Raw genomic sequence first — 22,134 nt, 5'->3', positions numbered from 1 at the left:
GCTCCTGCCCTGCCCCCTTGCCCCTAGCCCTCTGTTTCCATGTGCAGACCCCTCTTCCCTTCCTCCTGGCTTGTCTGTTCCATTGTAATGCCCCTGATCCGTCCCTCCTGCCCTTTATTGTCTGTTATGCTGCAGCTTTCTCTCCTGTCTGTCCATTATGGTCAGCTAGCTACCATTGCCTCTTTCCCCTCTGTTCTCTGTTGTCCATGTGCATGGTCCTATCCCCTCCCTATTGCTTTCTATGGATTGTTGTGCTGCACTCCCGTCCCGCATGCGCTGTGTGGTGTATTGTGCTGCTGCAAACCCTGATGCCTGCCCTGTAGGGTCAGTTTGGTGCACCTCTCCATGTCCCTCCTGTCCTCTGTTATCCGAGTCCATGTCCCTACCCCAATTCCTCCTGCCTACCATGATCCAATGTACCATACTTGAGAACATTTTGAACTTGGTAAGAGGGAGATTTTGAAAAAAAACTGGGGTATTGATTTTCCCCTTTGAGTTACATTGAAAAAGAGGAGATTGTAGACAGGAGAAAGATCAAATAAAGCCCATTTGAGCTTAAAAACATTGGACGTTTCCTGGCTGAAACGGGTCTGTTGGCATGTATGGTTGTACTACCACTGCCTCTTCCTTCTGCCCACAATGGTCTAATATATTGCCACAGCCTCTCTTGCCAGTCCTGTATTGTTGGTTTGTTGGCCCTGTCCCCCTTTCCACTGCCCTACATAGTCTGTTCTGCTGCCACTGCCCTTCCTGCCTGCCCATTGCTGTCAAATTGTTGCCTCTGCACTCTCCTACCTGCCTTCAATTTTCAGAGTCCGTGCCCCTGGCCTCTGCCTCTCAACAGTATCCCAATGAACAACTAGATTGCTAACATTCTATATTTATTACAAAAGTGTGGAACGCCTGACGTCATCTTGATGTAATCAAAACTGTAATACCTAGAGTATTTCCTTTAGTAATTACATATATGAGAGGGTCTTATTTGCATCAAAATTATGGTTAGTGCTCTAAAAAACTCAAATGAGGACATATTTTCTGAGTTTTCAAATAGCGACAAAGAACTTTTAAAATATTTGTAATCTTTATGTTTTTTTATCCAGTTGACCACTTGATTAAATGTTGCACCTAGGGGAGAGGATGTGGTGTTACTTCCAGAGCTGCAGACTTTGCAACTGGGGAACCAGGTTGGAGTTTCTGCTTCAGCTCAACATACTGTGATTCTGGTCAAATCACTTAATATCCCCATGTCTACAAACAAAATGAATTTGATCTTGTATGATGTAACCAATGCTCATGTAAATCACTCCAATACCTGACAAGTCTGCACTATATAAAACTGCAAATACACAAAAAATAAGTGTTTTGCACACTTCTGTCATTGGGCTACATGTGGGCTACATCTGGGTGATATTTGTGCTGCATTTGGACTCTTTTGTCTCTGGTGGCCATCTTGGGAGATTTATTTGTTATGAAGTTTCCTAATTTCCTCATTTACTGCAGTCTCCTCAGTAGGAAATGCTTTCAGTTTTTTACTTTGATTCCACCAAGATGGTATTCAGATATGTCACACATTTGCCATACATTCTGAATGTTAGCACTCTAGTTGCTCATTAGATTACTGTAGTAAAGCTACTGCTCACCAGGGAAGTCTGCTGCTGGTATTCAAAGTAATGAAATAGAAGAGGATTTGAGAAGTCACTCAAAATGTGCCCTAATTTTTCTTTCTTCAGCACTAATCATAATTTCTATGGCAAAATGAGCCCCCTCATTGTGTTTCTTTTTAAATTAAATGTTTTAAGTGTTACCAGTTTATTCCAATTAAGATGGCTTCAGGTGTGCCATACTTTTGTCATAAGTAAGACAGTAAGAGCTCTAGTTGTTCTTAAGAACACTCTGGGACATTCTGTCATTGGGCTATACTTGGGCTACATCTGGGTGATATTTGGGCTACATTTGGGCTCTTTTGTCTCTGTTGGCCATCTTGCGAGATTTATTTGTTATGAAGTTTCCTAATTGCCTCATTTACTGCAGTCTCCTCAGTGGGAATACTTTCAGTTTTTTATTTTGGTTCCATCAAGAAGGCATTCAGATGTGTCACACATTTGCCATAAATTCTGAATGTTAGCACTCAAGTTGCTCATTAGATCACTGTAGTAAAACTACTGCTCACCAGGGAAGTCTGCTGCTGGTATTCAAAGTGCATGTTTCAGTCTGCATGTCAGAATTTGTTTCTGAAATAGAAGAGGATTTGAGAAGTCAAAATGTGCCCTAATTTTTCTTTCTGCAGAACTAATAATAATTTCTATGGCAACATGAACACTCTCATTTTGTTACTTTGTAAATTAAATATTTTAAGTGTTACCACTTTATTCCAATCATGATGGCTTCAGGTGTGCCATACTTTTGTCATAAGTAAGACTGTTAGCGCTCTAGTTGTTCGTTAAAACACTCTGGGACATTCTGTCATTGGGCTATACTTGGGCTACATCTGGGTGATATTTGGGCTACATTTGGGCTCTTTTGTCTCTGGTGGCCATCTTGGGAGATTTATTTGTTATGAAGTTTCCTAATTTCCTCATTTTCTGCAGTCTCCTCAGTAGGAAATACTTTCAGTTTTTTACTTTGGTTCCATCAAGAATGCATTCAGATGTGTCACACATTTGCCATAAATTCTGAATGTTAGCACTCTAGTTGCTCATTAGATCACTGTAGTAAAGCTACTGCTCACCAGGGAAGACTGCTGCTGGTATTCAAAGTGCATATTTCAGTCTGCATGTCAGAATTTTTTTTATGAAATAGAAGAGGATTTGAGAAGTCAAAATGTGCCCTAATTTTTCTTTCTGCAGCACTAATCATAATTTCTATGGCAAAATGAACCCCCTCATTTTGTTCCTTTGTAAATTAAATGTTTTAAGTGTTACCACTTTATTCCATTCAAGATGGCTTCAGGTGTGCCATACTTTTGTCATAAGTTAGACTGTTAGCGCTCTAGTTGTTCGTTAGAACACTCTGGGACATTCTGTCATTGGGCTATACTTGGGCTACATCTGGGTGATATTTGGGCTACATTTGGGCTCTTTTGTCTCTGGTGGCCATTTTGGGAGACTTAATTGTTATGATGTTTCCTAATTTCCTCATTTACTACAGTCTCCTCAGTAGGAAATACTTTCAGTTTTTTACTTTGATTCCATCAAGAAGGCATTCAGATGTGTCACACATTTGCCATAAATTCAGAATGTTAGCACTCTAGTTGCTTATTAGATCACTGTAGTAAAGCTACTGCTCACCAGGGAAGTCTGCTGCTGGTATTGAAAGTGCATGTTTCAGTCTGCATGTCAGAATTTTTTTATGAAATAGAAGAGGATTTGAGAAGTCACTCAAAATGTGCCCTAATTTTTCTTTCTGCAGCACTAATCATACTTTCTATGGCAAAATGAACCCCCTCATTTTGTTCCTTTTTAAATTAAATGTTTTAAGAGTTACCACTTTATTCCAACCAAGATGGCTTCAGGTGTGCCATACGTTTGTCATAAGTTGGACTGTTAGCGCTCTAGTTGTTCTTTAGCACACTCTGGGAAGCTGCAGTAGAACACAAAGGAATCAACTGACAGTCTCTGCCCTTGTTGGATGTACATGTTTTACTGAGAATGTCAGTCTTCATTCTCACATGACTGAGAAAGATAATGTGAATTTACAGAAAATATGCTCTCAGTTTAGCTTATAGATCACCTTCCAAACCTCTGTGGGAAAAGCATGAGAAAATAGTTTTCTCTCAAACATGATTCATGATATCACAGCAGAAGGCTTTTTCACATGGTAAAATCACCTTAGAACACACCACAATTCCTAAAATGAGTATGGTACCATCAACAAATGATTTATAATGTAACTAAAGTCTTAAAACCTTCTATTAACTGCAATGCTTTTTAATGAGGTGCTATCATGTATATTGGTCCCAAGATGGCTGCCAACACTTCTTGGATGAAGTGCTGACAGCCAATCAGATCTCACGATGAGATGTTTGGTTAGGCTCCGCCCAGATATATATGTGATTTTACTTTTGATTTTCTCAGGAACTACTGAACGGATTTACACCATTTAAGCAAAAGGCACGAGTCTGAACTGAGGACTACCTCTTTGCCAAATTAGGTGTAATTCCGTTCAGCACTTCGGGCTGTAGCTGCGTCAACAGGTCCTATGGGAAAATGCATGGGGAAAACGCATTTTGGGACCCCCCTTTTTTCTCGGCCCCCGCTTGACGAATCACCGTGAAATTTCCAGCATAGGAGCAGACCGGAGCTGGCCAAAAGTTTGGAAAATTTCACGAAGATTCATTAATCGTCGCCAACGTTATTCCGAATAGAATGTTGCAGATTTCCTATGGAAAATAGGTCCTAACTATAACTACCTACTGGCGACTGCCAGTAGGTAATATATATATATATATTCACTGAAAAAACCATAGGTTTCACACATGTTATAGTTAGCGGAAATTTTACTGATAAAAAACCAATGAAATTCCCCCGTTATAGTTAGTGCAGGCAACTATAACTCACGCGACCGCAATCCTCTGCTGATGCTAATACTGTATTTAGACACTTATTTGCCCATGTCTTCTTCCATACATTTTTAGCTATACATATATTACAAATATTTTTTTTTCATAAAGACACATATGTCATCAGCAGAAGATTGCGGTCGCGTGAGTTATAGTTGCCTGCACTAACTATAACGGGGGAATTTCATTGGTTTTTTATCAGTAAAATTTCCATTAACTATAACATGTGTGAAACCTATGGTTTTTTCAGTGAATTTGCAAGGTTTTTTAAATGCTAATTCCTAACTATAACGTGTGTGAAACCTATGGTTTTTTCAGTGAATTTGTACGGTTTTTTAAATGCTAAGTTACTTTACGCCATTCGTGGCGTGCGCGCCCACTTAACGCATTTCGTTCCGTGCGCGCACGGTGCGCTTCGCGCACCGTGCGCGCACAGTGAGCGCGCGGTGCGCTTCGCGCACCGCGCGCCCACTTTACGCAGTTAGTGCCGTGCACGCACGGTGGGCACGCGGTGCGCTACGCGCACCGCATGCCCACGTTATGCTAGATGGGCCATGTACGCACGATGCGCTTCGCGCACCGTGCGCACATGGAGGACATATGATGCACTTCGTTTTGAAAGGTAATATTTTAAATTTTCGTATATTTTATAAGCCATGCACAAATGGTGCCCTTCGGGCACCATTTGCACACGGGGTGGAGAGAGTGTGGATAATTTTTTTTTTTATTATTATTTTTTTTAAATATTTTAGTTTATCTCATCCCTAATAAGCCATGCACAATTGGTGCACTTCGGGCACCAATTGCACACGGGGTGGAGAGAGTGTGGATAATTTTTTTTTTTTTTACATTTTTTACCGTACGCGTACGGTAAGCGTAATCGGCGAAATTACCGAAAAAATAAAAATTCCGTTTTTGGCCTTGGGGGATCTTTGGGGACTCCCTCAACATGGCTATGTGTGTGGGAGCTGTCTAAACAGCCCCTTTACATGTTTTTGGGCTTTATATTTTAAAAATCACTCTCCGTGCGAGAGAGAAAATGGCGGCCGCCGCTTCCTGGTTTCGGCCGATTCGAATGTTTACTTAGATCTAAGAGCCAATCAGAATTGCGCTCGCGCACGCCACCGTACGCGTACGGTAAGCGTACCGTAAGCGCACGGTAAGCTGGCTCAGATATATATATTGATTTAAAGGCTATTTTCTCAGAATCTACTGAACAGATTTACACCAAACCTACAAAAGGCACTTCCTTGACCTGAGGACTACCTCTCTGCCAAATTTCTAGTAATTCTGTTCAGCCGTTCGGGCTGTAGCCCTGTCTAAAGGTCCTATGGAAAAATGCATGGGAAAAACGCGTTTTGGGACCCCCCTTTTATCTCAGCCCCCGCTTGACGAAACCCCCCGAGACTTTCAGGGTAGGAGCGGAGTGTAGCGCCCCACCTATTTTGAAAAATTCGCGAGGATTCGTCGACCAGCGCCAAAGTTATTCAAAATAGAATGTTGCGGATTTCCTATGGAAACGTGGTCCTAACTATATCTACCTACTGGCGACCGCCAGTAGGTAATATATATATATATATATTGAAACAAATTCTCCTTGCGGAAGAAGTAGGTCGCACTCCAACAGCTTTCCAATTACTTGTCTTTATTTTCAGAATTCCATAGTTTTAGCAAAACCAATAGGTTGACCAACGCGTTTCGGTAAGCTCCGCTACCTTGCTCACGGTCGTCTTTTGCCAGTTAAAAAATGTTACTCGTTGTTACAACGGATTTACTCTAGCCCAATGGTGGGCATTGCAACAATTCTTTTTCGTATTTTCAGTGCTTACTTCACTTGATTGACAAGCCCTCCAGTGGGCTTTCCAGTTCACCGTGTTTTCGGTGCTCAATTAACTTTATTGACAAGCCCTCCAGTGGGCCATCCTGTACAAACATGTTCCGTTGTTGCAACCGGTTTAGTTTCACCCTTTTGAGGGGCGTGTTTGACATGCTCCATTTGCTTTATTCTGTCCCAATAATCAATGGTTCTCATTAAATCTTTAGGTTGTTGCCCTCCATTGGGCAATTGTCATATGATTGTTTTCCTCATTCTGTGGGAAAGTGCCTTTTATAAATGAATGTAAAGTTCTTCTGATTGGTTTAATCCATATGGGGTCATGGACCGCAAGTTTAAAATATGACACGATTCTTTTTGGCGTAGTATTTTTTCCCTATTGCCACCACGAGGGCTTGTCAATCAAGTGAAGTAAGCACTGAAAATACGAAAAAGAATTGTTGCAATGCCCACCATTGGGCTAGAGTAAATCCGTTGTAACAACGAGTAACATTTTTTAACTGGCAAAAGAAATAGATGGACAATAATTAAATGTGAAAATGTACCTTAATTGAATGTTCTAATGCTAACTACAAGACCCATAAACCTGTGGGGCATCATTAGGGTGGGAACAGGAAATTGGTGTCAAAGGACTTCCTTCAAATATCTTTATTTAAAACAGTTTGTTTAACATTAGTAAAAACGACGACCGTGAGCAAGGTAGCGGAGCTTACCGAAACGCGTTGGTCAACCTATTGGTTTTGCTAAAACTATGGAATTCTGAAAATAAAGACAAGTAATTGGAAAGCTGTTGGAGTGCGACCTACTTCTTCCGCAAGGAGAATTTGTTTCAATATTGGCGGTTTGGTTCAACCGCGAGGCAACGCACCCGCCGAGTAGCGCCCGGAGCAAAGTAAAACGGAACCACCTGGGAGGATATATATATATATATATATATATATATATATATATATATATATATATATATATATATATATATATCCAAAGAAAATCCTAGGGCTGGTCCAGTAACACCGGCGCAACACCAAGGCATAGACTCCACAAGCGATGATGAATCAAGTGTCTTTATTCCAACATAAAGATATCCAAAAGTGATGCGTTTCGGCCACCAGACATGCGGCCTTGTTCACACAATGTATATATTCACCAGTAATAATTAACTCATGGAACTATATCTCAAGCCCTCAACATGCACACTGTTTTTATCATTGATTTAATTTTAGATATTAGCAGTAATTTTATAAATGGGTATTTTTTGCAAAGAAGTCAAATTTAATTACCGCATCTAAGTAGGGCTACCCCAGGCGATGCAACAAAACCATCACAGGTGGCCAATCCCCTATTGCTGGCCAACCACCCAAGATCAAACAATAACCCATGACACCCACAGTAATCATGCAATAATTTTGCAGTACTTCTGTGAAATTCCACAAGAGTACCTCAAGTCTGCGGCATTGTGAACAATTGTTTTTGCAGTTTCACCCATGGGGGGGTCCGTCTGGGACCACCCAATAAGGGTCAGAGGGTCAGTTACCCCTACCCTGCACCCTCATTTATTTGTCTTTATTTTCAGGACAAAGGGAACGATTCCTAAAATAAAGGCAGCAACATTTCTCTTTATGTTGCTTTCAGCCAATCACAGCCCTCGGTTCTTCAGGACTGGTCTCAGTTCCATGGATTCAACCAATCTGTATGCTTCATTTGCCACCCTACCTTAGCTAGATATCTATACATTTCTATTTCTATTAATTTCTCTAAAACAGCTGAATAGATTTACAACAAATTACAGCAAGCATGCTGTTTGAAAGGTGTTAAAAATGGGATCCCTGGTTGGCTGAGGTATGCACTCAGGCCAGGCCGAAACCACCACTCTAGTCAGGGAAAACTAGATACACATTAAAAGATAACCTGTGTTCACCCTATGGTAGCTTGGCACAGAACAGTCAGGCTTATCTAAAGAGGCAATGTGCAAAGCATTTGTGCAACACCCAAACACAGAAACACAATGAATACAGCACATAAATACTCACACATTTTTAAAAATATAGAGAATATTTATCTGAGCAAAATGAGATCAAAATGACAAAAAGTCAATCAGTAGAAGTCAAGATTTTAATTTTTAAAGAATAAATGTAATAATAGTGCTTAGAAGTCAATAGTTGTCAAGAGGTTACTTGAGGTTGTGAGGGACTGGTGCAAATCTAAAGTTCAGGCTGACCACGATGGAGGACATACTGGCTACAGGACTCACGAAGGGCCCGCTGAGGAAGCATCTTGGATGGAGCAAAGCGCTGACGCTTTGGGCTAGATGTGTCGATCTTTTAAATGCAGTAGTGTCACTGCATTGTCGTTGAACTTTACTGAAGTGAAGGCGATGCATCATCTTCCAGTCAAGCCGAGCGTCGTCATCAGGTTGTGCAGGCTGTAGAACCACTGTCGTTGAACAGCCTGTACATCAGCATCAAGAGCGATTTGTCGGTTCCAATCGGTGCAATGGTGAGCATGTGTCGGTTATTAAGCAAGCAGCTGTAGAACCCACTTCTGAGGCCCAGAACTTGGAGGCGGCACCTCAGGCAAAGATATAACTCACAGAAGGCAAAGTCCAGCAGCACCAACAGAATTGCAGGAAGTCTTTTGTAATACCAAGAGATTTCCGGAGGTCAGAGACCCAGTACTTATACCGAGATATGCCTTTGATGTAGGGAGTGACTTCAAAGCAGCTTTCTGAGTGCACAAGTATCCCTTTCAACCTAGTCCTCTCTGCCAGGCTATCTGTGGAGGTTAAATCAGTGCTTTGGGTTTTGGACAGGATACTACCTATTGAAGTGAAAGTCAAAGTTTCAGTCCCTCCCATTCCTCCCAGCCTAAGAAGACCCATCAGAATGCAGATGAGTTCTTAGAATGCAGATGAGCCTCCTCTTTCTGTGTTTGTGTCTGTTTAGAGAGAATACACAAAGTGTAGAGACCACCCAGCCCAGGCATGCATTGGAGACAGTCTGCAAAGCACACAGAGTTATAAGCACAGGGGAATGTCCACTTTCTAAAAGTGGCAAGTCTAAAACAGTAATATTAAATCCAGCTTAACCCACCAGTAAGGAGGATTGGTCATTGCATAAAACATGAAAAATCTACTCCTCTCTGATCAGGAATTACAGCGTAAAAGTGTATTAATGTATTTCAAATGCTAACCAATGAGAGGTGTCGGCCTCACAGTAGTGAAAAACGAAATAGATTGTATGTCATGAACAGGGCATACACAACATAAAAGTATATGTTTCACCTTTTGCTTACATAACACCTTGTCCTTGGGCCTAGCTTAGGTGTAACATATTTAATATTAAGGTAGTTTAAGGGTTGGCAAGTAGTTTTAAACGCCAAGTGGAAGTGGCAATAAACTGCACACACAGGCACTGCAGTGCAGGCCTGAGGCAGGTTTGAAAGGCTACTTCTGTAATGGCACAATCAGTGCTGCAGGACCACTAGTAGCGGTTAATTTACAGACCGTGGGTATATGATATACCACTTTACAAGGGATGAACAAGTAATTCAAATATGGCAAACAGGTGTAAACGATTTATACCACATTTAGAGGAGAGATCACGTGCAGCATAGCATTAGTCAGCAGTGGTAAACTGCTCAAAGTCCTGAAGACAACAACAGGAAGGTCAGAAAAAGAGGAGGAAGATGGTATAATGCATGGGTGATCCCTACAGGTAGAGTCATTGTCCAAAACAAGTCTGCGTCTCTGCTCGAACTTAGGGTTTAGGGGAACACTGAACATTTGCCAAACAGCTGAAATGCTGTGCAGTCCTTGTTTACATCTGAAAACGAACTGAAGGAGGACACTGGTTATTATGGGCCATCCGGATTTATTAGAAAAAATTATTATCTTTCATTACAAAGGCTGTGTTGATGCAAACTCCAGTGCATCCAAATCAATATTATACCTGGTGCGGTAACACTGCCTGTTTCCACTGCACTTTTTTCACGAGGTTAAACCTGGTGGCTTTTGTAAAGGGTAAATACAGTGCATTTCAAGTTTTGCAGCTCAGGAATTCCCGAAAAATAAGTGGGATTTCCGCGTTTTCTGAGATGGGGCATTCAAACGGTGAGCTTAATACCGCACCAAGCAAATACCGCACTCAGCGGTACCCGCATTTACTGGTCGCAGTCGTAACTCTCCCAGATTCAGAAGCCCAGCGTCTCCTAATGATGCTGTGATCCTCGGCTACTTCTAAATGTCTGTTGCTCTTGCTCAAGAAATACCAACTTTTTGTTTTAGGGTACGCCATGACATTTCCACCTACCCATTAGAAGATCACATCACACCTCGATTGGCATACCTGAACTGTGGGCATAACTCAATGCCTAGCAGCAACCTGGATTCAGAAATTGAGTACCAAGAAAATCACGAATACCAAATGAGTGGAAATACCCTAGGTCAGCCGAAAACGTTGGCCGTCCTCTGGGACTATTCCAAGAATGCACGGGAGGGATGGAAAGAGCGGCTGGAAGCGCTCCAGCGCTGCACTCACTCCAGCCATTAGTCGAGGAGCTCGGGACCTTCACTGCAGCGAGCAGCGGATTGCGTGATGGAGTGGGGACCGCAGGTGGCATTAATTAAGACGTCTACAAGTTGAAACAGCTTAGTAGGTCGATTGTTTGTAGCATTGATTTTTGGGGAATAATGTATGACTATGATGATTGTTACTAATGGTGACAAATGGCTATTAGTGACTTAAGGGCTGAATTGACGCCTTATTAGGACCACAGCCTTTTTAGCTTCTTTGTTCTTGGCTTCTGAGCTCATTAATTCATCTGTTCCTGCACAGCGATAATGTGCCACCAACGGTGACGTTAAGCCTTTGGCATCATATCACTGGCAAAGCCGTCTGGGCGCAGAATTCAGCCTCATATGCGTAAAATGCGACAATAAATGATGAGCGGCGTAGCGCCCTGAGGGCCGCCTAAGGTACCATGCAGCACTTTATATAGCCTGTAAATAAATCTACAGTCACATGCACCATGGATGAGCTCAAACGCATCCTTCATGTAGACAATGTAATATCTGTTTAACAAATATCGGCTATATTTAGGTACAATAAGGCTGTTTATTCAAGTGCTTTATTTCTGAATATTGAAAAAAAAACATTTTTTAATGAATGCATGCTGCTAATGAAATATACCGAGCTCTTTCTCTGCTCTTAAACTTAAACTGCCTGAAATGTAAGTATTTTATGCAGCTATAATCTGTATATATTCCACGGTAAATATGTCAATTTCCATAAATATGCCGCATTGCTTGTCTTGCTCTGCCACTCAGCTTTGATACAATGATGCTGTTATTATTTTTTTTACTTTACTCAAAGGTTGACCATTTGATAAATGGATCAATTTGCGAATTTGACTTTAAATTGAGCATATGCTAGCCAGAGATGTCAATCTGGGGAAACAGTGGACAGGGTGACATATTTAGACAGCCCTTTGCAATGGTGGAGTTTTTAATGTGATGTGCCTCGCACACTGTTATGTCAGGCGCGTTAGGCTTTATGACAGTCAGTCAGTGGGGCTGTAAAATATAATTGCAGGTTATGTGCACAATACTTCAGATATGAGCCACATTTCAGGAAAATAGGGCATGGTTACTGTTATGGCAATGCTCCTTCAACAATCTTACTTTAAAGGCTAATAAATATATTACACCAATGAGTCGGGATCATGATAGTTTAAGATAAATATGTTTTTACTGGCAAAAATAAATGCCTTTCTTTAGCAGGAACCCAAGAGGCTTTGAGCCTGCTGCAGTAATTTAAAACCTGTTACTATATGAAAGGATAGGTGCCTGAGAAATCTAAATGGCAGACAATGTCATAAGATACATTTTCTTTCCAAATTCCACTGGCAATGTACAAAGTGCTCATAATTTTCTGATAATTGCTCCTCGTTTGAGAAGATTAAATGTGAACTTTAAATATGAACATTCAGAAAAGTGAATCTTACTATAATTTTTGACGTTCTGGGTCTAGGTAAACTGGTCATCTATTCGACATAAATAGAGAGACACTTAACAAGAGGATTAGCTACATTGAAATGTAACACATGTAAACTTAACTTGTAAACCTTTTTAACCATTTTAAAATTGTTTTAGTCATACACTGTATTGCACTATCTACTGCTAATTTGCACAAATTGTACCTGGTATTTCGCCTGTTGCTTCGCCCACCCCGGTCCATCCCGGCTGTGTGCCGTTGTGTGGAGGGCGTGGCCGAACTAGTTGCAGGGCATTAGCGCTACACTTCCGGTGGGGGAGGCGGAGGAGGAGCTTCCCGCCCGCTCCCTATTAAATGCCGTTGTGTAGGCGGCCGCAGAGCGGGCGCGCCACTGGCGTGTCGAAGGCGCCCCAAAGGCAAGACCATCTGAGCCCGTCCGCGCACGACCGGACCCAAGGGCCAGGACCCCTGGGCTTTCGGGATCACAGGGCAGGATCAAGTACTCAGGAGAAGAGTTAGTTAGACTATCAAAGCCCATGGACAAAGCATGTGAACATAAGTTAAATGTAGAGAGCAAAACACTTATATGCGGGCACAGCAACGCGACCTTAAGGTTTAAAACCCAAAACACCAATGAAGGCAAGTTGCAACTAGCACTACTAAATTGTAGGTCATTGGCTAAACACAAGCATGAGATCCATGACCTACTTAGAGAAAGATCATTGGATGCTCTATTCTTGACAGAGGCCTGGCTCAATGAGAGCTCCATACCAGATGTCTTGGATTCTATCCCAAGCGAGTATATGCTAGCAAGGCAGGATCGGGAAGGCCAAATAGGCGGCGGTGTTGCTATAATTTATAAATCCACAATGAATTGTGAGATTAAACAAGCCGACCTAGAACATTGTGAGGTGTTCTTATTTACTCTATCAGCAGCAGAAGATACCACCATAGCTGGTTTCTTAATCTACCGACCACCAGGCCCAGTAACGCAATTTATGGCGAGTCTGGAAGAGAAAGTAGTGCACCCAGCTCTCCGATATAAAAATGTTCTTGTGCTGGGTGATCTGAATATACACTTCGATAACAAACAGAACCATGAAATCTGCGCACTGTGCAAGGACTTATTGTCATTAAATCTGGGCCAATTCCCTGGTCAGATCACTACCTAGTTCCTTTCACAGTACCCTCTAATAGAAAAAAATCACAACATCCAACAAAGAATTACTACCAGGAAGTGGAACAATTTCAATTCCACTTCTTTTACGCAGGCACTGATGGAGAAAAACCTCATACTAGACTAAGATATAAACCTAGCTAATGACCAACTGGAATCATGGATTACAAAGGTTCTAGATGAGCGCAATGGAGCACGAGGACTCCTAAGAGACAGAGTGCAACAGCGCCATGGTTTAATGATGAACTGATAAAGGCCAAAGAAAAGTGTACAAAGCTTGAACGAATATGGAGGAAGGAATATTGTAGTAGGGCCAAAGGAAATTACAAAAATGAACTAAAACTATATCATTCACTAATAAAGAAATCTAGATGTATATTCTATACAGAAAGAATTGAAAGAGCCAGGAACGCCCCCAAAGAAATGTTCACCATACTGAAAGCTCTTAAAAGATTCAAAGATAGAAATGACACAACTGCCTCTGTAGTGAGCTGTAATAAGGTGGCAGAATTTTTCGCCGAGAAGGGGAAAACAATCTATGACACCTTCCCGGTGGAGGCGAGACAGGGGATTAGCCTAACCTGCGTAAACCAAACTAACTTCGCAGGCGTGACTCTGGATGAATTCAAAATCCAGGAACTAGTAGAACTCAAAGCCACAGTGTTAGACCTGGCACCTTGGCGTGAGTCTCCCTTCCACATTTTGTCGCTGTGCCTCATGTGTTTTGCTGGTGTTAGCTGCTCAGAGCACTGTGCCACTGCCAACCAGTGCCACAGTGCAAGTGCTCCCTATTTAAAATGTATATGTTGGTTGGATTCCATGATTGGCATATTTGGTTTACTGTCAGACCCCAGTAAAGTGCACCAGGAGTGCCCAGGGCTTGTAAATACAAATACTGCTGGTGGGCTTGCAGCACTGGTTGTGCCACCCACAGAAGCGGCCTAGTAAAATGTGTCTAAGGTCTGCCATTGCAGAACCTGCGTGCAGTCTGGTACTGTCATGCTGACTGGGCAAGTGCACCCACTTCCCAGTCCCTAAACCTTCCCTTAACTTCATATTAGTCACCCCTATGGTAGGCCCAAGAGCAGGGTGCATTGTAAGCATAAGGTAGGACAAGCCCTGATGTGTGTGGCATGTCCTAATAGTGAATTACAGCTATTTTCGTTTTTCACTATTGTAAGGCTACCTGTTCTCCACAGGCCAGAATGGGCTGTTAGAATTGTTACATCCTATGATCCTAACAGACCCAGGGAACATGGTAGAAAATCGAGTTTAGTATGCCTGAACTCAGAATAATAAAATACATCTTTTAGTAAAGTTTATTTTAATATTCTGTGTTTGCAAATACCACTTTTAGAAAGTTGGTATTTGCTTGCCTAACCATTTAAGCCCGCCTCTGCTATGATGTGTAACTGCCTGTCTGGTTTGTGTGAGTGACAGGGCTGGGGAAACCCAGAGGGGCAGGGCTAGGTAGCCTGGTGGTGAATAGAGAGATTGACATCCAGATGGGTGGGAGGAGTGCACCTGGACTCTGAATAGGGCTGTGCTCTGCCACCACAATGCTGGCTCCACCTCCCATGGAGCGGCTGATGTCTCTGCCCTGCAGCCTGAATAGAAAGGCAGAGTTATGTCAACAAAGTGCTTAAGAACTGGTTTGGACTGGGCAAAGGCCCCTCTACCCCAGAGGAACAAAGGAATTTGGGGTATAAGTATTGGGCCCAGCTCCCAAGAAATTAGATCCTCCATGACAAGAAGAACCTCTGCCTGAGGAGAAGGAACTGGGTAAGCTGTAAGGAGGAGTACTGTCCCCGACCTGTGGGATTGGCCTGCAGTGGTTGCCTTGCTGCTGGAAGGAGAGGAGAAAGACTACAAAGACTTTATTTCAGCTTGTGCTTAAAAGATCTCCAAGGGCTTGTGCTGAGCTTGCCCCCTGAACGAAGTCCCAGGACCAGTGGACTTCACCCCCCAGCTCCCCAGAGTTCTTTGGAAGTGCCTGCTGCTGTTGTTGGGCCTTCAGAGGGACTGCGTGTCGCAAGGAGCTGGAAGCGCGACTCAAGAAGGAGAAGCATGCCGCCGTTGGAACTGCTGTCGTCGCATCACGTAAAGGGTGTCGCTGCTGCAGCATCACATCGAGCGGAAGCGTCTCGCATCATTCCGGAAGTGTCTCGCAACGCCGAAGAAGCGTGTCACCATCGCAGCCATCGTAGCTGACGCATTGCACCGCATCAAGAGAAGAGTCTCGCATCGAGGAAGAAGCGTGTCGCCATCGCAGCCATCGTAGTGGTCGCATTGCACCGCATCAAGAAAAGCGCCTCGCATCCACAGAGAAGCGTGCCGCCGTCGGAACTGCTGTCGTCGCATTGCGTAAAGGGGTGACGCCGCTGCAGCATCGCATCGAGCGTAAACGTCTCGCAAACGTCGGAGAAGAGTGCCGCTGCCAAGGCCGCTGTCGTCGCATCGCGTAAAGAGGTGACACCGCTGCAGCCGACGCATTGAGACGAGTCTTCTCGCAACATCGGAGAAGCGTAACGCATCTGTAAGATCTTCACATCTTTATTTCTTTGCACCAAAAACTTCATCGCATCAGCATCGTTGCAACACTTTTGTTGCCCTGCGTGTCGCATCTAAGGTACATTGACTTAAAGTGTTGCATTTAAGAACTTAAGAGAACTAAGCAAACTTGTACCATCTAAAGTAACAGTATTGTGTATTTTTGTCGTTTAATGGTCTTGTGGTAACTCTATATAAAGAATCCTTATTTTTAATATTAAACCTGTGTGGTGTCCATTGTAGTGTTGTCACTTGGTTACTGTATGTGTTCACAAATGCTTAACCTATAACGCTCTGAGATCAGCCTTGTCTGCTCGTGCCAAGCTACCTAGAGGGTGAGCAGGGGTTATTTTAGGAGTGTAACCCCTTACCCTGACTAGAGGAAAGGTTCCCTGCTTGTCACAAGTACCTACCTGTGCCAACCAGAGAACCCGGATTCTAACATTGGTGGTCAGCGGTGAGGATTCTGGACTTGCATTTGTGACTCATGTACAGTGATTGGTGAACACTACTTAGTGAGTGCTGACCTTAAACGCAACCAATACTTGTTGGTATATTGCTTTTTGGGACTGTCTATTTTTGAGCACTGCCAAGCTTAACCATGGTGGAGAAAGCAGCATCCATAGTCTCTGTTAATACTGAATTTGAATGGGAAGAAGAGAAATTGGATAGCTACACTGCCAAGCAGCTGAAATTCTTCTGCAAGAAATGTAATGTTTCTACAACTGGATGTAACAACAAGGCAGCGTTCTACAAGGCGCTGAGGGCCTGGGTAGAAGCAAGGAATGCCACTGATGATGATAATGCAGATGAGCAGCTGGATGGGCCAGTGGGTCCAAGAGGAAGGAGAACCCCTTCCCCTGCAGGTAGCAGTGTTTCTAGTAAACGTTTATCTCCAGAGGAGTTGGCAGGAAGGAAACCAGAGCTCATGAGATAGAGATGGCGAAACTAAATGGACAACTAGCAATGGTGCAAAAAGGCTGGAAATGGAAGAGAGAAAAAGCAAAATGGAGCATGAGATGAAAATGAGGGAGCTGGAGTTGAAAGCCCAGGGCTTGGAAGCACTCCCTCTGGTGGCAGCACACCCCCAGTGCAGAGTGTACATACCCAAAGATGTAGTGAAGGAATTTTTTTAAAATGATGACTTAGGGCAGTGGTTCAAAGCCTACGAAGTAGCCATGTCCTCCCACCGGGTCCCTGAGAAGGATTGGGGAGCGGGGTTGTGGGGGCAGTTCTTGAGTGAAGGGCGGGACACACTGCTAGATTTGCCCTCAGATGTGTATAACTCTTACCCCCATATGAAGGATGCTTTAATGGCTAGGTATGGGTTAACTCCTGAAATGTATAGACAGAGGTTCAGGGGTTGCACTAAGATTCCCAATAGTACGTATGGGGAGTATGTGACTTTTTTTTGCAGAGCACTGGATGGTTGGGTGAAGGGTAGCAAGGTTGATAATTTTCAAGGGCTTCTTGATTTAATGGCATGGGAGCACTTGTCCAGTAATTATTTTCATGAGCTACGCCAGCACCTGATTGATAGTAGGCTGACTAACCCTAGGAAGCTTGCTGAGGAGGCGGATCGCTGGGTCAGTACCAGGGTCCACAAGGGTCCCGTGGGAGACTCCGCCAAAGGTGGGCAGGGTCCCCAGCAGAAGAGCGGGGGGGACAAGGCTAAACAGAGGGAGTTCCAGAAGAGGCCCCAAAGTAATCCCCAAGGGAACCAAGGGAAAGGTTCTCAGCCTCCTCCACCCCAGAAACCGACTGGGGCCCCGACAGGTACCCCTGTTCAAAGAGGGCCCCAACCTGTTACAGATGTGGTGAGCTGGGTCATTTTGCCAATGATCCCAAGTGTCGCCAGTTTGGTAAACCAGCACCCCCTGGTGCAACCCCCCGGCAGACGGTTATTGTGGCCCTTGGTGGAGATATGGGTGTCCAAGGAGGGTGGGGTTCAATAGAAATGTCCCTGGTCTCATTAGGAGACCGTGAAGTGGTCCCCAAAACCCAGCCGCCTGAAAACACTAAAAAATACAGGCAGTGGGTGACCAGAAATGGCCATAGGGTTGAAGCTCTCAGAGACACAGGAGTCAGTGTGACGGCTGTCAAGCGCCACCTGGTGTCTCAGGAGCAGGTTGTCCCAGGAGCATTCTATCCGATTGTTGCCGCCGACAACACCGAGAGTCACTGCCTGGTTGCTCAGGTTCCCTTTGAGTGAGGCGGGGTCTCTGGAACTCTTCAGGTAGCTGTGAGGCCCGCCATGCCTGCATACTGTCTGTTAGGGAACGATCTGGAGAGCTCATCTTGGGCTAAGGTGGAGCGGAGTGCTCACCTGGAGATGCTGGGTATGCCAGATTGGGCGTGTGTCACCACATGGTCCATGACAGCGAGTAGAGGTGCTCAAGAGGACCTGGAGCCTGAGAGGGAGGCCCAGGAACCGGCCTTAGGGAAAAGAGGCAGGGGGCACGGGAAACCGGCCCCTGAGGTTCCCATGGTCCAGGAGGAAGCAGACCTTGAGGGGGATGTCCTGGAACCTACAGGGGAACAGATAGCTGAACTGGGGGACCTGCCTGAGCTGACCCATTGGCAGCAAGAAGGAGGACCCTCCAGGGAGGAATTCTGCAGGGAGCAGAAAGAGTGCCCTTCTCTCGTGGGTATGCGGCAGCAGGCTGCAGACCAGGCCAATGGTGATCAGTCTGGAACACATTTCATTTACTGGGAGAACAACCTTCTGTATTTGGAGCCTAAGATTGCTGAGCCTGGGTTAGCCTGTGAGCTGGTGGTACCCCAGTGCTTCAGAGCCTTCCTCCTGGGGCTGGCTCACGATGTGCCATGGGCAGGACATTTGGGGCAGGACAAGACCTTTGGAAGGCTTGTCACCCACTTCTTTTGGCCCCAAATGCGCAGTAGTTCAGACACTCACTGCAGGACCTGCCAGACTTGCCAGGCAAGTGGGAGAGTGGAAGGAAGCAGAAGACTCCACTCCAGCCATTCCCTGTGGTCGGTACCCCATTCCAGCGAGTGGGGATTGACATTGTAGGGCCACTGGACCCCAGGACACAATGGACAATAGGTTCATCCTGGTGGAACATGCCACCCGGTACCCGGAAGCCATCCCTCTGAGGACAGTGACAGCCCCCATGGTGGGACGTGTGCTGATGGGAATTTTCTCCCGAGTGGGATTCCCTCTAGAGGTGGTGTCTGACCGGGGTACCAATTTCATATCTAAATATATGAAATCCCTTTGGCAAGAGTGTGGTGTAACCTAAAAGTTCACCACACCTTACCACCCCCAAGGAAACAGGTTGGTTGAGAGATTCAACCGAACCCTAAAGGGCATGATAATGGGTCTCGAGGAACCCATGAGGCGTAAGTGGGACGTCCTCTTACCATGCCTTCTCTTTGCTTACAGAGAGGTGCCACAGAAGTCTCTAGGGTTCAGTCCCTTTGAGCTTCTGTATGGACACCCAGTGAGAGGACCTCTAAGTCTGGTCAAGGAAGGCTGGGAGCAATCTCCCAGGAAACCTCCCCAGAATGTATATAGCTACATGCTGGCCTTCAGAAACCAGACAAGGAGTTTCAGGGAACTTGCCGAGGCAAACCTGGAAGCCAGCCAGGAGGAGATGAAGTGGTGGTACGACCAGAATGCTACTCTGGTAGAGCTTCAGCCTGGACAGAAGGTATGGGTCTTGGACCCAGTGGAGCCCTGTGTGCTCCAGGATAAATGGACCGGTCCCTGTGAGGTTGTGGAGCGCAAGAGCCCTGTCACCTATTTGGTGAACTTGCGGCCTCCAGGGAACCCCTTGAGGGTCCTTCATGTCAACCGCCTCAAGCCCCACTTGTAGAGGTTCCAAGTGGGCATGCTCTTAGCGACAGATGCTGGGATGGAGGAGGAGACCGAGCCTCTTCCTGACCTCCTGTCAGCCAAGGAACAAGATGGGTCAGTGGATGGCGTCATCCTCTCTTCCACCCTGACCCCTGAGCAACAGAACGATTGTCGACAGTTACTGGGACAATTCTCTGACCTGTTTTCCCTGATTCCCAGTGTCACTAATTGGTGTGTCTATGATGGGGACAATGGGGATAGTACACCTGTGCGGCACAAGGCCTACAGGGTGACTGACAGGGTAAGGGCCTGCATCAAGGAGGAGGTCTCCAAGATGTTTGCCCTTGGGGTAATTGAGTCCTCAAGCAGTCCTTGGGCCAGCCCAGTGGTCTTGGTCCCAAAGGCTGCAGCGCCGGGAGCCACACCCGAACTCCGGTTCTGTGTGGACTACAGAGGACTCGATTCGGACGCCAGGACTGAGGCACACACCATCCCCAGAGCTGATGAGCTCATAGATCGGCTAGGGGCTGCCAACTACCTCAGCACGTTTGATTTGACGTCTGGGTATTGGCAGATCACCTTGACCGATGGGACCAAAGAGAGGTCAGTATTTTCCACCCCTGATGGGCCTTACCCGTTCCTGGTTATGCCCTTTGGGATGAAGAATGCCCCTGCCACCTTCCAGAGGTTGGTCAACCAGGTGTTAGTTGGGCTGGATTCGTTCAGTGCAGCCTACCTGGATGACATCGCAGTGTTCAGCTCCACGTGGGAGGAACACCTGCGCCACCTCTGGGAAGTGTTGATGGCGCTGCGGAGGGCAGGCCTGACGATCAAGGCGAGTAAGTGCCAGATCGGGCAGGGTTCAGTGGTGTACTTGGGGCACCAAGTTGGGAGTGGCCAGGAGGCACCCCTTCAACCCAAGATAGAAACCATCCTGAATTGGGAGTCGCCCAAAACCCAGACAGAGGTGAGAGCCTTCCTAGGTCTCACCGGGTACTACAGGAGGTTTGTCAAGGGGTATGGCAACATTGTTGCCCCCTTGACAGCGCTGACTTCAAGGAAGCAGCCCAGGAAGGTGATTTGGACTGACACCTGTCAGAAATCTTTTGAGGCCCTGATAGCTGCTATATGCACGGCGCCCGTGCTTTTGGCTCCCGACTTCTCCAAAGAGTTTATCATTCAGACAGACACTTCAGAGCATGGTGTGGGGGCTGTTCTTTCACAGATTAATGAAGAGGGCCTAGATCAACCTGTTGCCTTTATTAGCAGGAGGTTACTTCCACGGGAACAGAGATGGAGTGCTATTGAGCGTGAGGCATTTGCTGTGGTCTGGGCGCTGAAGAAGCTAAGACCCTACCTGTTTGGGTCTCACTTCCGGGTTCAGATAGACCACAGGCCCCTCAGATGGTTGATGCATATGAGGGGTGAGAATCCAAAGCTGTTGAGGTGGTCCATTTCCCTACAGGGTATGGATTTCACGGTGGAACATCGCCCTGGTACATATCACGCCAATGCTGACGGTCTGTCCAGATTTTTCCGCCTTAGTGATGAGGAACTCCCTGGGGTAGGGTAGTTCTCCTCACTTTTCAGCTGGAGGGGACACGTGTTAGACCTGGCACCTTGGCGTGAGTCTCTCTTCCACTTTTTGTCGCTGTGCCTCATGTGTTTTGCTGGTGTTAGCAAGTGCAAGTGCTCCCTATTTAAAATGTATATGTTGGTTGGATTCCATGATGGGCTTATTTGGTTTACTGTCAGACCCCAGTAAAGTGCACCAGGAGTGCCAAGGGCTTGTAAATACAAATGCTGCTGGTGGGCTTGCAGCACTGGTTGTGCCACCCACAGAAGCGGCCTAGCAAAATGTGTCTAAGGTCTGCCATTGCAGAACCTGCGTGCAGTCTGGTACTGTCATGCTGACTGGGCAAGTGCACCCACTTCCCAGTCCCTAAACCTTCCTTTAACTTCATATTAGTGACCCCTATGGTAGGCCCAAGGGCAGGGTGCATTGTAAGTATAAGGTAGGACAAGCCCTGATGTGTGTGGCATGTCCTAATAGTGAATTACAGCCATTTTCGTTTTTCACTATTGTAAGGCTACCTGTTCTCCATAGGCCAGAATGGGATGTTAGAATTGTTACATCCTATGATCCTAACAGACCCAGGGAACATGGTAGAAAATCGAGTTTAGTATGCCTGAACTCAGAATAAT

This window comes from Triturus cristatus, chromosome 2_2 (assembly GCF_964204655.1).
Source record: "Triturus cristatus chromosome 2_2, aTriCri1.1, whole genome shotgun sequence".
NCBI classification, from domain to species: domain Eukaryota; kingdom Metazoa; phylum Chordata; class Amphibia; order Caudata; family Salamandridae; genus Triturus; species Triturus cristatus.
The sequence above is the reverse complement of the archived record's forward strand: the minus strand, read 5'-3'. Positions refer to the sequence as shown.